This window comes from Meleagris gallopavo, chromosome 2 (genome assembly GCF_000146605.3).
Source record: "Meleagris gallopavo isolate NT-WF06-2002-E0010 breed Aviagen turkey brand Nicholas breeding stock chromosome 2, Turkey_5.1, whole genome shotgun sequence".
Taxonomy (NCBI): Eukaryota; Metazoa; Chordata; class Aves; order Galliformes; family Phasianidae; genus Meleagris; species Meleagris gallopavo.
The window spans coordinates 6,805,464-6,822,333 of NC_015012.2; the positions used below are offsets into that span (position 1 = coordinate 6,805,464).

Sequence of the window (16,870 nt, forward strand, 5' to 3'; positions counted from 1 at the left end):
GGGTGGGATTGGCTGTATTGCTCTTCTGGCTGCCCAGGTGCAATTCCACTTCTACATCAACACCTGTGATCACATTGCTCTCCACTTCCATGCAACAAGCCCAGGCAGTCACAGGAGCAAAGGTGAGTTCAAGGCCTGCAGACAGAGCCCGAGCTATTATAAAATTTTTTACAGGGATGTCATTTACACCTACATCCATCCTGGGACCACAGTTCCCATCCTCTATCTCACACAACACATGGCTTAATCCTCCCTGCAAATGCAGAGCCCAGCACAGAGCAGAGCACTCACCCCAGCTAACCAGGGGATGCTAAGGACTGTACACACACTTCACAGCTCAGGCCCAGCTGAGCACAGAACACATTAGAATTTTCTCTGTCTCTTCTTTTCCCCCTTTTTCTGAAAGATTTCTCCAGAGACAGACAAGGAGGAAGCATTTTTGCCTCCAAGAAAGAATGAAAATTACAACCCTATCTACATAGCAAAGGATACTTTACTCCAGAGTGCAGAACAAGAAGGCTGAAAGAAATGTAAGCTAACACAAAAATTACGAGCAACTGTGGATGTGGCTAGGTCTCTGGTGTGAGATCAGGATGCAATCCTTCCTTATTTCTTCCTTCTTTTCTATTTCGAAGCTGTAGATAGATATTCAAATCGTACAGTGGGCAAAGCAGGTAAATAAAGTTTTGGAGATTTCCAAATACATACAAGAGCTCTGCAGTGGGGAATCTTATCCCACAGACAAAGATGAGGAATAAGTCCTTTAGAACTAGTAAGAACAGGAAGGGTAAATTAATTCTATGCTATGATAACAAATTAAGTGGCTTCAGTCAGGTACGCAGGCTGGTGCCATTTCTGGTGCAACGTATTTACAGGCATATCAGTTTGACAGTGATGGAAAGGAGGGCCTGATCTGAAATACTTCTCTCATACATCCAGATAAGCACGCCGGCAGAACTCTCATACGTGAGAGTCTGCTCCTCTCCAGCCCTCAGCTAATTGTTTAGTCTTCCATAAAGAATGCATACATTTTTCCTGCATTCAAACATTTTATCAAACTGCCATATAAAAGTCAATGGATATTAAAACAGTGCAGTACTGTATATCCTTGCTACAGCCCCAAATTCAATTATAATCCTTCAAGACTCCAGGGAAAGGTTACAAGTGGAAACACTGCGTGCTCAAAAAATGAGAAGTGATTTTATTCAGTATCTGTAAGTTTATTTCTAATGCCTTTTCCTCAGGAAGGCAGGTACAAATAATTTGCAGTAGTGATGCTGCTGTAGTTGGAAATGCATCCTTCTCCTTGCTGCTAACTGCACTTCATCTTTATTTAAGCTGTCCAACTATCAAAGCATTCCCCCCCTCTACCTAAATGACTCTAAAACATTAGGCTCATTGCTGCAGGAGGGAGTAGAAACAAAAATAGTTACACGTTTTCCCCATACAAGTTAGCAGTAGCAGCATCTAAAAAAATAAAATAAAATAAAAACACCTCTTTTTCTGTATAGATACCTTTAAAGACTTTTACTTAGAGCAAATATAGGACTCGTCACTTGATGATTAATTTGCATGTTGATAGGCAGTCAGTGTAGCAGCTTTCAGATTAGGGACATTCCGCTGCACACTAAAAGGCACAAAGAACAAAAAGTGAATTTCAATCTTGCCCTTCTTTTCCAGTCAGTGCATTCCCAGCCCATGTCTATTGATGAGCAGCTGGAACAATACCAAAATGCAGTGTAAGATCAATCCTGCTGTTTACTTCGCTGAGCTGAAGGAACAAAGGACAGAAGAAAGAACTTAAACCCAGCTATAGTAAAAGAGTGGGGATGAAGGATGAAAAATGTGCCTGATGGGCAGTAGCACAGAGTAAACTCATTTAGAAAATAGGCAGCTCCAGCTGAGATAAAACCAATGATGATTTGTATTTTGTACTGTATCTTCAGGGGATAAAAGCACTTCTATCAGATACCATTGGAGGCAAACTTGAAACACTGCAGTAAAATGCTATGTTCCCTACTAGGGAGAGAATAAAAATTCCCATAATTGCAAAGGAGTGTTAAATATCAGATTGTGCATGCCTTTTTCCTCCCATGGTGAGATAACTCAACCCGGTCCTCTTTTTAACTTCACAGGACCTGTCTAATGGAATATTCAGCTGGATGCTTTTGTATCAAATGCAGCATGACACAGTGTTTTACTTTGATAAATACTGATAATTGTAATTTGGAGGATTATTGGCCTTTAAGCCTTTTTTTTTTTTTTTTTTTTTTTTTAAATGAGGCAATTTCAATTGAGAAGGATGCAATTCCAGTACCTGAGCAGGCCAGAGGAGCTAGAAATTGAAGGAGGAAAAAGTTCTGGTTCAAATGCATATATCTTAACAAACTCTAAACAACGAGAAGGAAAAAAATATAACGTTCCCTTCTATCTCTAAACCAAAATGATTCTAAATCAAAAATCTATTTACCTTTACTGAAAAGCAAGAGTATGACACAGTGAACTGCCACCATCATCAGGCAAGGACAGCACAACACAGAACAACAGAGATGGTAAAAATGAACATCAGGAGAATTGATGGCATCCTGGTTGAGATTCAAGTATAGCGGAATTTGGTTGTTTACTGATCACCCTTTATAGGGTTTGCTCACTTATCTGGCTCAAAAAATTACTTCCCAGAGGCTATTACTTGCTGATAGGGACGTACTTGCTCCTTGCTTCCACTGATAAATGTGCATTCTTCTCATAAGGATGAAATCTGAAGTAATTTATTTGATTTTCTGTGATGTTTCAGAGGAATTTCCAACTGTCACTGACCAGCAGATAAACAATGTTCCTGTTTGCAGGAGTAAGCACATAGAGACAATTATAAATTGGCCTGTCAGACAGCAGCACACTAGAGTATGAACATTGTCTTTGCAAATAGGGGCCTGGTTCCTATACGTGTACAGTCTGTTTGGAAAGGCACGCTTTAAGGGAATGAGAGGAGAAGGTAGGTAGAGAAATGAGAGACTTGCACTAGCCAAGCAGTAGAGAAAATCTTCTGTAGGTAGAGAAATGAGAGACTTGCACTAGCCAAGCAGTAGAGAAAATCTTCTGTAGGTAGAGAAATGAGAGACTTGCACTAGCCAAGCAGTAGAGAAAAGCTTCTGTAGTACATCCAGAGGCAGCTGTGCCAGCACAGCAGGAGCAATAAAGGGCTGAAATTAGGCATGAGCATCTCTACTGCTGAGATGCTGACTCAACAGCTGAAATATTTCTGTGGGCTGAGGAAGATCCAAAACATTTTCTTCATTTCACTTCATTTTCCAACGCTGTTCACATCAGAGTGACCCAGCATGTCTCTTTCACCCAGGAGTACAATAGCCAAGAAATTCAGGTCCTGATTCTGCAACTTTCTTCGTCCAGCCTCATTCAGCAGGAGACATCAAGCCACTGTTAATTATGATTAGTATTAGAATCAGAAAGAAGGCATATTCTGCTTCTGTTAACACAGCTTTGCTTGGCCCATTCCTGTGCCAGAGACTTCAACTTTCCTTTTCACTAGAACACTGCCCTGTGGGTGCTTTCCTACAGTCCCACAGTATGTCAAGAATTCACCCACTAGGGCACTGACACATTCACCTCACCCTGGTAAGAGCAGGTAGAGTTCAATTCCCAAAAGAAGAGTTTATGGTCTACTTATGGCAACTTTCTCTAAATGCAAGAGTACTTCTATTAAGTTCTGCATCTCTCATTACATAACGATCAGCATAATCAGATAAACCAAGCACGTCCAACCCATGGCCCAGTTCAGTCCATCCTGCAGCCACCCCGTGCCATCATGGCGGCCAGGCCAGGCCAGGCCTAAGGTGCACAACCACTGCTTCCAACAACTGTGTGCTGAATGAAACCAGGGCATGGGGAGGGCTCAGTTTAAGTGGTGGCAAATAATGGTATGCATTCTGATGCACTGGTTAAACACAGTTCTACAAGCAGTAAAAAATAGGCAGCCGTGCTTCCTGTGTTAATAAGAGGACTTGAGGGTTTCAAGATTGCTGAAAAAAAAGTCAGCTTTCTGGTATACTTGTGATTCCATTTTCAGATCACATAAATGTTTAAATGCAACATTTAGAGCTGCAATCAGACATTCAAATCAAAAATTTTATGGTGTTTCTTCACCAGACTTTTATAAGACCTCTCTCACCAGAGAGAAATACCCCATGCTTCACCATCACACCTTATTCATGTCATTGCTCTCTGACAGCACGTACATTTGTGAACAACTGTATTCAAGGATCAAGCAGGGAAAGAATAAAATTTCATCAAAAAACTCAGACAAACACAAGAAAGCTCACTGAGAACTGCAGCCACTGCCATAAAACCCAACTGATGTGTTGATGTCACAAAAACAGGATAATTGATACCATTGGTTTCATGGTTTTGTTGACCTCCTTTAATTTTTAATACTTTTTATTAAAACAAAAAGTTCTGTTACTTGTATACATAAACTATATATTTTGAAGAGCTGCTCCAGAAGTAATGCCTCCTGGTTTATCATCTGATGTCAGAGACAGATGTTGATATGGCAGTAGAAGCTGAACCTTCCCAACTATATTCCATTACATATTGTTACTGTGTGATAGGTAGTCTGATAGAATGATGTCTGACATGGAAGTGCATAAGAAGCAGAAGCATGGAATTGAATTCCTCCATGTGGAAAACATGGCACCCACTGACACTGATCAACACTTGCTGAATGTTGATGGAGAGCAAACAGTGAATGTAGCACAGTGAGGCAGTGGCTGGTGAGTTTCAGCAACGGCAACAGAGACCGTGGCTCACCTCTGGTAGTGCAGATTTTTATGAGTGGAGCATGCAGGCTCTTATTCATCACTGGTAAAAATGCACAGATAATGGTGGTAACTCTACTGAAAAATAGTGTTTTGTAACTGAGTTTTGTTATCTATTTTGTTATCTATGTTCTTTCTATCTCTTGTAGTTTCCACAGAAATGAATAGGAGGCATTACTTTTGGTGCAACCTATGTTTGCATGGCCCAAGAAAATTCATTTTCACTCAGTGCATCCCAAGCAAGCCAAAAAGGTTGGACACTGATGAGATAAACTGCTGTTAATTTTAACTCCCTGCAGAACGTTCATACAAGCATACCATCTGCATTAGGGAAGAGTCCTTTATTTTTATCTATAAGCATAAATATTTGGTACGCTGATGTATCTTAAATTTTTAACTACGTTCCTCTAAACCCAAGAGTTCACGTAGCTTCAGAGGCAACGTGAGCCAGTTTACAACCCTCTGGAAACAAGCAGACTCTGACAAGGGTTCATAGCTGAAATAACCCTTACTATAGCGGTAAAAATACAATCCCATCAGTATAAAATAAGGCAGCATTATTCTAAGCAATTCTACGTCCATAAATAGCACAAGATTAAAGTGCCTATAAATTGCAAAGTCTTATTTACTTCTAGATACAATTACATTTACAACAGATAAATGTCCAAAGTCTTTGAAATCTCAAGTCCCTGGTGTCATTTTTTTGGATGCAAACTGTAATGTATGTATATGTAATATGCATTCCCCTTGAGAACATAACTCATGGGGAGTCTAGTGAGAAAGAATACTACCTTCCTCTGACTTATTTTTTCAGCCACTGGCCCTCCGATGAAATCCCTAACAGTTACCCCCCTATTTCCACAGCACAGCAATTAAAGAAAAGACTAGTAGTACATCTTTCCCTTTTAGTTCAACAGAAGCAGCATGCATTGCTGAGGTCTGGAAGGTTATATGCCCAGCGTCCTGTGCCTTTTCAGGACAAGAGAGTGATCTGGCCATACTCTTATGGGCCAGCACAGCAGCTCCCTAACAGCCCATAGCCAAGAGGGACAGCAGACAGAGTTAAAATTTCAGCTGCTGCTCCATTTCTGTCTCCCTGACACCTAAGGTTAAGGAAGCCAGCTCTTTTTCACTTTGAAAGAGATTGTCCTGTTGTAATGTTAGGCAAAGGGTGGGGAAGGGATGGACGCATGTTCCCTAAAGGCAAGTGTAGTGCCGTCTTAAAAGGACTGGGTGTCACAAAGGGAACACCATGATATGAAATGAGGCATACATTCACTGGCCAGTGCTAATAGGGAACAACTTTGGCATGTCTAGAACAGCCTCTTTGTCCCTCACTGAACAAAAGCACAAGTAATACTTGTCCCACATGCTGTAAAACAGGAGAGCAGCAAGCAAAAATGCACAGAGGAAGTCACTCAACCTCCCAAAGGAATTCCTGAAATCTCCCATTATTTAATTCTTAATTACTGATTACTTACATACTAATTACTTGAATCCCACAAGCAAGATCTTTTTAATGTAGCTGACATACATTTTTCAGAGATTATCCAAAATTTCACAGACCTTGCCAAGAAAAGAACAAGCAAGCAACCAATGAGACTTTGAAATCGCAGTGAGGTCTTTATCGCATCCTCCCCAGTTCACCTTTTTTCCCCTTAATTGTAAACACATGAATGTAAATAAGGAATGCAGAGAAATCTGTTAGTGAGACTGGATATACTGGTGTCCCTGTTTTAAGTGGAACAAAAGCTCCCAAAGCTTTACAGAGATCTGAAGGTCCCAGAGATTGACTGCGGTAAGAAGTCAGGCCCAAAGTCCATGTGAGGTGGCTTAGCTCAGCACCTGAACCTGTTTGTCCTTCAAACAAGAGCAATAATGGGCAGTTACTGCAGGAACTTCCACGGTCTCTGCGCAGACTTTGCTGATGCCAAAAACTGAGTGGGAGCACACATTTGGTTCTTGGCCCCCCTCCTAGGGCGTCTAGCAAGGACCAGGCTTGTGCCCAGCTATCTTTGGAGATGTACCATGAAACCTGTTTCTTACCCAAGTCAAGCTTGAACTTCCTAGACATTTCTTTACACTTCTGCTGGCTTAGAACAAAGCCTATTTATTACCAAAGCCTTCCACTGAAATTATCCTGAGATCTGTTGTCCTCCAGAAGCAATGCAAGAATCTTCATGTGTATACGTTTCTGTAGCTCTAGAAAGCGCAAATCAAGAACTGGTTTATCCAGAATATCCTATTTGAAAGCATTTTGCCGTGGGGCTGAAGCAGTGTTCAACATCTATCTTCATCTCATCAGCTCCGACTCTTCAAGTCAGATAGCAGACAGCTGAAGATTTAATCACACTTTTTAAAAGGCATACTGTAAGAGGAAGGGTTTAAAATAAAGGAGGAGAAACAAAGGGGGGAGGACTAAGAGCAGTTTCAAACAGAAGTGTCTCTAATTTGCATCCAAAAAAAAATCGTTTCACTACTTAAGATTTGACAAGAAACCCAATCCGCAGGCTCTGCAAGGTGATTAAGACAGTTTCAGAGCACTCCCCAGATGATGGAGAGAACGTGAGCTAAGAGGCTAGGAATGGGAACAGCCAGTAAAACAGGTCAGAGTGCAAGGCTTGGACCTCTGCTTTTAAGAGGTTAGCCTGTAAATAAAATAAAATAAAAAATAAATACAAGAAACACGAAAGCCTGTGCTGACTTATCAGGGACCAGGGTCAAGGCTGTGAATGACGGCTCTAAAAGACTGGACTCCATCAGCACTTGAACCGCTGACATCTGTGGGACTTACAGATGATGGCAGCAGACCTCAGGCTGATGAATTATAGTAACATGGCTCTGACCTGCACTAGCACTGCCAGAGCTTTTCTTCAGACCTGCTGCATTTCCCAAGACAAATTTAAAGCAATTCTAGGCTCCAAGCACAGTATGCCAGCCCACTACTAGCTCCATAACTCAAGCAAATCACTCACACGAGCAAAAGTGGATTTCAGAGTTAAAATACCTATGGTAGATCAGAGCACTGACGACTTCTTTCTCAAGTTGTCTGTAGATTTGGGCACCTCTTACATTCAGGTGAGGACAAAAGTGTTGTGCAACTATAATGGTTGGAAGATTTTCCCCACAGGCATTTTCTTACCACCACCAGCACCAGAAAATACTATTCTGATTCCAATTTCTCAGCAGCCCTTTCATCATTTTCTCAGATTTCACTCCATGTTTCACAAACTTCTATTTTGTATGCTCCAACCCAATCCAGCCTAGAAATATGGGGAAGAATACAAAGATGTTAACATAAATTTCAAAAGAAGCAAATTTAGGAAGAGCTAAATCGTGCTAAGGATTATAATCAACATGCAGTCGATAACCTCTGCACAACCAGATCTCATGGAGTGCCTACAGTGCAGGAATCAAATGTTATCACCAGGTGACCAATGTGCAGTGACTAAATGAAGTACAGCAATGGCAAGTCTGGCCTTTTATGCTCAAATATCTAAACTTCTTTCTGCCCTCCTGAAAAACTAATCACAGAATGGCCAGGGTTGGAAGGGACCTCAAGGATCATGAATCTCCAACCCCCTGCCACATGCAGGGCCGCCAGCCTCCCCATTTAATACTACACCAGGCTGCCCAGGGCCCCATCCAACCTGGCCTTGAACACCTCCAGGGATGAGGCATCCAAAGATGTTCCAGCACTTCAACATTCTCTCTGTAAAGATCTTCCCTCCCAACTTAAAACCATTTCCCCTTGTCCTGCAGTTATCTACCCTTTCAAAGAGTTGGTTCCCCTCCTGTTTGTAGGCTCCCTTTAGGTACTGAAAGGCTGCAATGAGGTCACCCCACAGCCTTCTTTTCTCCAGGCTGAACAAGCCCAGCTCCCTCAGCCTGTCTTTGTAGACAAAACCTAAGTCAAAAAGACTCATCTCTAATTAGCACTCTTTCCATTCTTTCCAGCATCTGAGTCAAAGGTTCAGTAGGTAACAGAAAGGAATCACTCCTCATGCTACCAGATGTCTAGTGGGCCCTATTCTCTATTTTTTTCCAATCAAAAGCGCATACATATCATGAAAACAAGGTGAGGATGGACAGGCGTATCAGCCCGGATCCCTTAGAGGAGGGCAGCATGGAGAAGCCTGCTGAGAGTTAGTCACATGGGCAGCAGCAACAGGAACACTAACATAGTTTCTAGGACATATTGTGTATTTCTCCATACATTTACTTATTTTCCCGTAGAGAAGTAGAGTTAATAGCTCCAGCAGAGGGAAGAATGCAATTTCCTCAACCCTCAGTCTACAAGCAGGAAAGGTGTTTGGTTTCAGGGAGCTCAATCACAACATACATGTACCCGATTTGGAGAGTTCCGTTGTAAGTTTTGCCATCCCCCCAGAAATAAAATCCCTTGAAAATCATGGCAGTAGAAAATTTACACCAAACTATTCTTCATCCTTTTAATGAAAGAAGCTAGGACCAAAGGAAGATGATTAGCAAGAACCTATTAAAAAAAAAAAATAAAGCAAGGAACAGGGAAGAATGGATGTCTGAGCTCTTCCCCTTTGTACTCAGGGTCACTAGCTTAATTTTCTCTTACATTTGAGTTGTTTTTAATTTCCAGGAAGCCGTCTCAGATATCTTGAAACTTTGCCAAATTATCATTAAGCCAATATTTTATCTCCTCATAAAAATGCTACAGTATCTTCCCCGCTCCGTACATACTGCAGGACTAGATCTTAAATCAGGGAGGATGGGAATTTGTTTTTAAAATGACTTAACTATTTCATCCACCTCAGAAAGAAGGAAAAGCTTAAGGGAAAAAAAACTCCCCCTTAGTGCTGTCTGTCCCAAGCATTATCATTATTTTCCTGTGGCTCTTTTTGAAACATCAGCACTGCGTATCAACATTAGGAATGCCCTTTACCTTGCGCAGCTGACCACAAATGAATTTTCACAAGAAAAATAGCTACTAAACATCCATGTGCAAGGCACTAATGGGTATGGGGTCTACATAGAAGTTTCACAGGTTCATCACTAGCCATGGTCTCCAGAAGATCTTTACAGCAGGAAGTGAGAAAACCAACAGTACAGAGCACAAATGTTCCTCTGTGGACCATAACAATGTGAGAGAGATAAGGGCTGCTCAGACTGTTAACAAGTATGAGTCCAGCCCAAAATGGATGTTTCTCAGTCTCTTCATTAAAACAGTGCATTTCAGAGAGGGCATTTTTTGCCCTTGTTGTTGCTACTTCAAAACCCAATAAATAAGCTCAAATTCAGCCTCATGGAATAGTTGCACCATTTAGTACATGCGGCCATTTGGTCATCATGGGAGATTCTAGCAAAAAGCACAGTTCCAGGTAAATGATGTATAGGAAACACGGGGAGCTCATCTAGCCCATCATTAACCTCATTCGGAGACAGCCCCAGAGGCACTTCTTTAGCCACCAGCACAGCCAGCTGTCAATTGTGTCAAACCAGTAACGTATTAGTTAGCAAGGGAGCAATCTAAAAAGCCAGCCATAGATCCAAATGCCTAAAAGATATTCTCAAATGTGGTAATTATGTCCTGCAGCTGCCAAGAATGTCCTCAGAGAGTTCACAGATATTGGTTGTACCAGTGAATCAGAGCAGATAGGCACCGGAGCCTTATCAGGAGCATTAACAACAGACAAGGCTCCCTCCAACTTGTAGGGAGAGATTCTGAGCCGTCAGCAACAGCTGGCATGGTAATTGCCACACTACTTAAAACAAATCTGCTTTTATTTTTTAAACAGCATCCCGACCTAGGACCTTCCCTGCTTAATGCATAATTATTTTTAAGCATAGTGTAGGACATGGCATGATAAGTGAGATTAGTTTCAGAAGAGGATCCACAGAGATCTCTGAAAATTGAGTTCCCTTTGGAATATCAAAAGTTGGGGAACTAAGTATGGATGCTGGTCACAAAGAAATCAACATCAACTTTTGAACATGCCAAGACATTTTTACTGGATGCTGAAGGAGCAGCCTGTGGGTAGCTCCTGTAAAGAGTCCAAAGGGATTTACTAACCAGTCTGACATTAGCAGGTGTTTCATGTCCATCTTGCAGTAGAAAAAATGCTTGTGAATGATACTTGGCAGCTAGTAGTCAGCAGAGCAAACTTCTGCTTATTTCAGTGATAAGCAGCTAGCTAATAGCACTGATAAGGTCTGGCAATAGCGACAGGACGATAACTGCTACCTCTGAGCGGTTTCCAAGGGCAGACATTGGAATGAACGGGGAAGGAGCTAAGCCACAGAGCAGGCCAAAGAAAACCAAACTTCAAGACCGGTGTCAGATGAAAAAATGCTATTTATCAACTTTTAAAAATCACTATTCGAAGCTGCTGACTTTGTGTTTTCAGCAGGGGGTTGGAGGTGGGGTGGGAGCATCCTTAATTTTCCCAACATTTTTGTGATGTCAAAATGGTGGATTTCATTCATCTAAATTGACTTTAATTCAACCCACTTTTCACTTAAAGAAATTATTTTTAAAAATAGTAACTCGAGTATTTTCCAGTAAATCTTTGCGTAATTGCAGAAAGAATTCACTCAGATTGCAAAATGAAAATGATCATTGCTAAGAAAGTAACATTCCCTTTTTTTTTTTTTTTTCTGGTCAAGCTCTAAACCCAACTGCACTTACATATTAAAAACCAAATTGGCCTCTGTAGACAAACCACCCGGAGCACTCCCATTTGTGAAGTCTGAATAGTGGTTATAATCATAATACTTTCCTTTAAAAAGCTGAACAGATACCAGCAGAAGGGAACAGAAAACAGTTGTATCACAAGGCATATCCTGAAACATTTAGAAATTAAGGATTGTAAAAACTAGAACTTCTAGTGAATGCATAAGTGAAGATAAGGTCTGCTCTGAATATTTCAGAGACAGTGCTGGCTGGAACAAAGTCCAAATTAGTCAGTCTTAACAGTGGGGTGTAACGACGAAAGATAGCTGCAAGAATCATCAAAACTAAGTCATAAAAGGCAGTTAGGAGGATACCTAACAGGTCAACTACAAGCATTGAAGATAATCAAGAAAACAAAAAGCCTGTCTTTTAACATTAGTTAGATCAGGCTTAATTTCCAATTTTTTTTATATTTTAGCATTGGTTTCATTTAGAACACCAAAAATGAAAACTTAGAAAGTAAAACAAAAAACCATCATCAATTTCTAACCAGATCTTCTGTGGCTCATCAGCACGATCAGCCCAAATGAGTAGGCAGCAACATTCACGTGCAGAGCAGCAACATTCCCAGCATCAGCTCTGTATTTTGCAGAAGGCAGATGGCCACCCACATATCCTTTGATGCACTTCCTCCTGCAGTTGTTTATTTTACATATCTGAATTTAGGAGAAATTAAGGAGGAAGAATGCTAAAATGGGAAAGAAAGGAAGGACTGGTCAAGATGACATCAGGTAGAAGAGAGCACTGGGGTTTTGTCCCTTTTCCCTTTCTCATTTCCAGACCCATTTATCTCCTGCAGGACTACCATCCTTCCCTCCCATTTAATTCCAGTTCTTTCATCATTACAATAGTAAAAATTGATGATGATGATGAGAAATGATAAGAAAACAGCCATGATTTATTGAAATTATATAATGAAGTGATGATACAACTGATGATCAGAAAGAATTTTTTCAATAGGCCATATTTTTTGCACAGGGGAAACAATGGTAACATCTATTCGTTTAACTCTAAACACTTCTGCTAGATTGCTAGACCAGCTATTACTCCCATCTCTTTTTTAATTAAATACATAACCAAAAGGTTTTTGGATTTATTTTGTCATTATAGGTAAATAATACTTTCAAGTGAACGTATTTATTTTCAACATCCATATTCAATAGTAACTTATAATTTTTCCCCCTCTCCCCAAATAAACTGTGAATTGAATGTAATTTGCTTTTGTCTGTCCAGCTTTCAGCTAGTGGGATAAATAAGCAGAGCTATTGAATCCACTGTAAAGGGAAAGCTTATTTTACTTAAATATTAAAAAAATTCTACCCTTCTCATTGTGAGAAGCTCCTTAGAGAGCAACACATGTGGCCTTGGGTTTCCATTCCAGAAATTTAAAACCCTGAAAATGACAATACATTAAAGACCAAAAAGCCCCACTCATTTTAACTATTTTATTGCTGATTATTTTAGGAGAAGCTTCCTTCTGCCATAAGTTCCATATATGCTCCTTGTTCATATAGATGTGATGTCTCCTATCCTAACAGTTGAATACTTCAAGTTCTCCCTCAGCTGAAAAGCTATAGCTGCATTCAATCCAGACAAAAATAATCAATACTTGCCCTAATTAAATGAGGTGACAAAATTGAATGCTAAAGTAAAATAAATAACAAATTCACTCTTCAATTCTCTCACTACAATTAACTCCCAAGGCAGATTTGTTTCCTGGGAAATGCACATTTTGTGTGATTACTTCAGTTCTAATATAGCCTTTTTAAAACACATTTTGCATTTTGGAACAAATGTTTCAAGTCCTCATGACTATTTCAGAATCCTCGGGTTCACATAATCTCATCAAAGCTGAACAAAAATGTTACAAAAGGAGTTGTGTGCGTGAGCCCCAATGGAGCCTGTGGATAGGGTAAAGATACCTTATTTAGTTCAGATCTTCTGGAAGACTCTAACAAGACTCAAAGCACTGTGAATGAGAGTAGATGAGGAGCAGAAAAGTAGTGTGACAAAGGGATATTCAACCCCTGTGCCTTTCTCAGGAATCCGTTCACCAATGTTCATTAATGTACTCATGTGAAAGACTCATTGCTTCCTCCAGGTCTTGATTTCTTAATCTCCATCCCAATAGCATCCAGAAAGTCCCTATGGCCTAGGGCTCCTTTAACCCGCAACCAGACTACTTTTATCAGTGTATGTTTACCAGGATGTTTGTGTTTGTCACCTGGATTGATTCACTGCTAACACGAAGATGATCTGCTTTACACAATTTATATTAATTTACTTCTCCCAAGTACCAAGCATATTTCCTTAATCCACTGGTACTCCATCAGACAATAATCCAAGGCACAAATTCACCTTCTGCAATCATTCCCACTCCCTCACTGCATCCTCCTTGCTGGATTGTGAACAGAAGAAAAAGAATATTTGTTTGCAAAGCAGAGAGCCTAAATCCACCTGCCTCCCACCCATGGCTCAGCCATAATATCTCTTTCACATACAATTTGATGTCCCGTTTTGCTCTGCAATAAGTGGTCTGTTTGCAGGAGGTACCAACACGCAGTTTCAGCATCTGCTGAATCTCATTTCTTTTTCAGCACACTGCATTCCTCCTGGTTGGACCTGCCCACCTGACTTACACTATTTTAGATCCAGGAAAAAATAGTTTCTAGATAGCAGAATAATGTAATAAATTTACTGGAATATATATATATATATATATATATCTTTTCAAGTCCAAATTCCTTCGTATAGTTCATTCTCAGTCACCAGGAAAGCGCTCTGCAGCTCCCACTGCCATCACCAGCTGCTGCCATCCGCAGCCCAGTGCATGTCATAGACTGCACTAAGCCTCACTGCTTCCAGCTCCCCCCACGTCAACTTGCAGCAAGTCGTGGCAGAGAGCAGTCACCAACAAACACCCCATTAGGCTGCAGAAGTGAAGAGCAAGTGGAAGTTATCTTTTGATAAATGCTGCTCTCTCCTGGGGAACCGGGAACAACCAGAAAGAGAACATCCACATTCAGTGATATTTTAAGGAATTTCTGAGGCAGAAAGAGTCTGAGAAAAACATACCTGAAATTCAGCCTGCACCTCCTCATCATGTCCTCAGTGAATCTTTTGAGTTTACAAATATGCCTGAAGGTCCTGTCTCCCCTTTCCAGCTCCCTGTAGTCCAGCATGGGGAAGGAACCAGCTGCCTTCTCACACCCTGAAGGTCTGACAGAGAGAGGGAAAGCCCCATCATTGGGAACTTTAGCTTAACACTCTCCAAGTTTACACTTGAGATGTTCTTGCTGCTGGCACACACTACTTAGGAACCGTAAAGCACATGCTTTGTTGTAACAAGAGTAACTGCGTGCTTAAACGTGCTGATAGCATTTTACACGGTCACCAGGAAGCCAAAAGACAACTATCCTTTCACCAACAGCACACACACTAAAAGATACTTCAGACACATGTAAGAGCAGCCAATGCAAAGTAATAACTACATTGGATGTGCTGTGCCTGGCTGTCACAGCCAAGCATTAAAGATGCTAAAATAATGGGCCCAACACAAAGTATGTTCAACAGTAGGTATACTGAACATTTCCCTCCTCGTTTTTAGTTCCCTTTCCCAAATTCTACCAGAACTCAGTATTAATCTCTCCAAACTTCTATTTCTTCATTGATTTCTAACATTATCCCAACTGCCAGTCTGGATAGGGCTGTGAGCAACATGGTCTAGTGGAGGGTGCCCCTGCCTGTAGCAGGGGTGCTGGGATTAGATTATCTTAAAGGTGCCTTCCAACCCAAACCATTCTCTGATTCTGATTCCTCACAGGAATTCATTCTTCAATAACATCTAAGTCCTACCCATCAAATCAGTTCTTGTATCCAGCTGGAAAATGATACAACTGTCCTTGCATAGATGCTCCCTATGATAGAAAGTAAATTTTTCACCAGTTGCAAGTGCCAAATACCAGTTTCTAGCCCCATATCTAATGCTGGAATGGAGAAATGCACTGAGCTGCCACCTCATCTTCTACAGAGCCTTCATTTCCTTCCTTCTTTCCCCAAAGAAAGGGAAGAATTTCCTCCAACATGCACTCATTCAAATGGTGCCAACTGGCACTCACCTTGAGACTAAGGCAGATGACACTGTGTAGGTGAAAGGAAACATGACAGAGGCCACTGCTACTCAGCACTTCACAAAGATAGAAAAGGCCTCAGGGTACACAATAGAACGAGAAACTTTTTTTTTTCCCCCCTTACCACTGATGTTTATTGATTTGTCCAGTTCATAGGGAGCATCCCTTAATGTTCTGCTTTCATGTTTCTGCTTTGTTGCATGGGTACAGAAAAGAATATTGCAAATTGATCTTTCTTTCCTGCCTTTGTTGGGAATGAACTCCTATTACGTTAGCTCCTCTGGCCTGTCATCTCATGCTCACTTTGCCAGTATATAATCAGCATGGCTAAACACCGAGAGCTGAGCTGATTAATTTCCAGCCTTCTCCACTGAGCCCATTGATGCACTCCTTGTTTGATGATCTATGCAAGGGAGAGCCACTTTTGATTGCTTGACCCCTGCCCTTAAACCTCGAGCTGTCGGCTCTAGCACCTGTCTAAGTTAACAGCACACACATTGTGTTTACTTTCAGTTTAAAAGGAAACCATAACAATGGATTAGCATTCTCAAAACACAAAGGGCCTGATTTTCTGCTCGGTGTTGAACTCTTGCAGCTCCCACAAACGTCAGATGATTTTGGGGTGCTTAGTACTCTAAGGACATGCCCAGAATGCATGCTGAATGCATGCAAGCTGAAACTAAATATATCAGGCTAGTTATCTGGATACACATTTATGAGTCGTACCTGTTAAGTAAAATCAAGATGGAGAAAAGCACCACCAGTTAACTTGCATTGTCATGCCTTAACCATTCCATGGATTTGAGTTTAAATAGTTGCTGTTGATGCTAAGCTAGAATACAGTGGGCAGCATTTGTTTTTTCAGTGAGGCCAGAGATGCTACTGCTGTTTTCTTCAGATTATCAAACAGATATAGCTCAACATATTTTCCAGTAAGGACCAAAGAGTGATTTCTATCAAGACTGTAAGAAGTCACAGTATTCTTCCTTGCAGGGGAGCAGAAAAGTTTTGCACAAATGCCCGAATATTGTTTTGAAAATGTTATGTTGGATGTTCAGGAATAAAGGAAAGAGGCAGTGAGGAAGAAATGGCAAAACAAGTGGAGGACAGCTGGTTAGTTTTACACATGTACCTATATTCCGCATACAGTTTTTATAAAAGCAAATTTGCAGGTACGAGGCATTACATGCCTTGTATAATAG

At 40.9% G+C, this 16,870-nt stretch overlaps 1 long non-coding RNA gene across 1 annotated transcript; it reads right to left on the minus strand.

The window, feature by feature from the left end:
* Positions 1 to 4,739: 4,739 nt before the first annotated feature.
* LOC116216276 lies at positions 4,740 to 14,764 on the minus strand. The gene is made up of 3 exons (XR_004158732.1): positions 14,614 to 14,764; positions 7,840 to 8,095; positions 4,740 to 7,167 (listed from the first exon to the last, which is right to left on the minus strand). It is a non-coding gene; the product is annotated as an uncharacterized LOC116216276 (long non-coding RNA).
* Between the last annotated feature and the right edge of the window lie 2,106 nt (positions 14,765 to 16,870).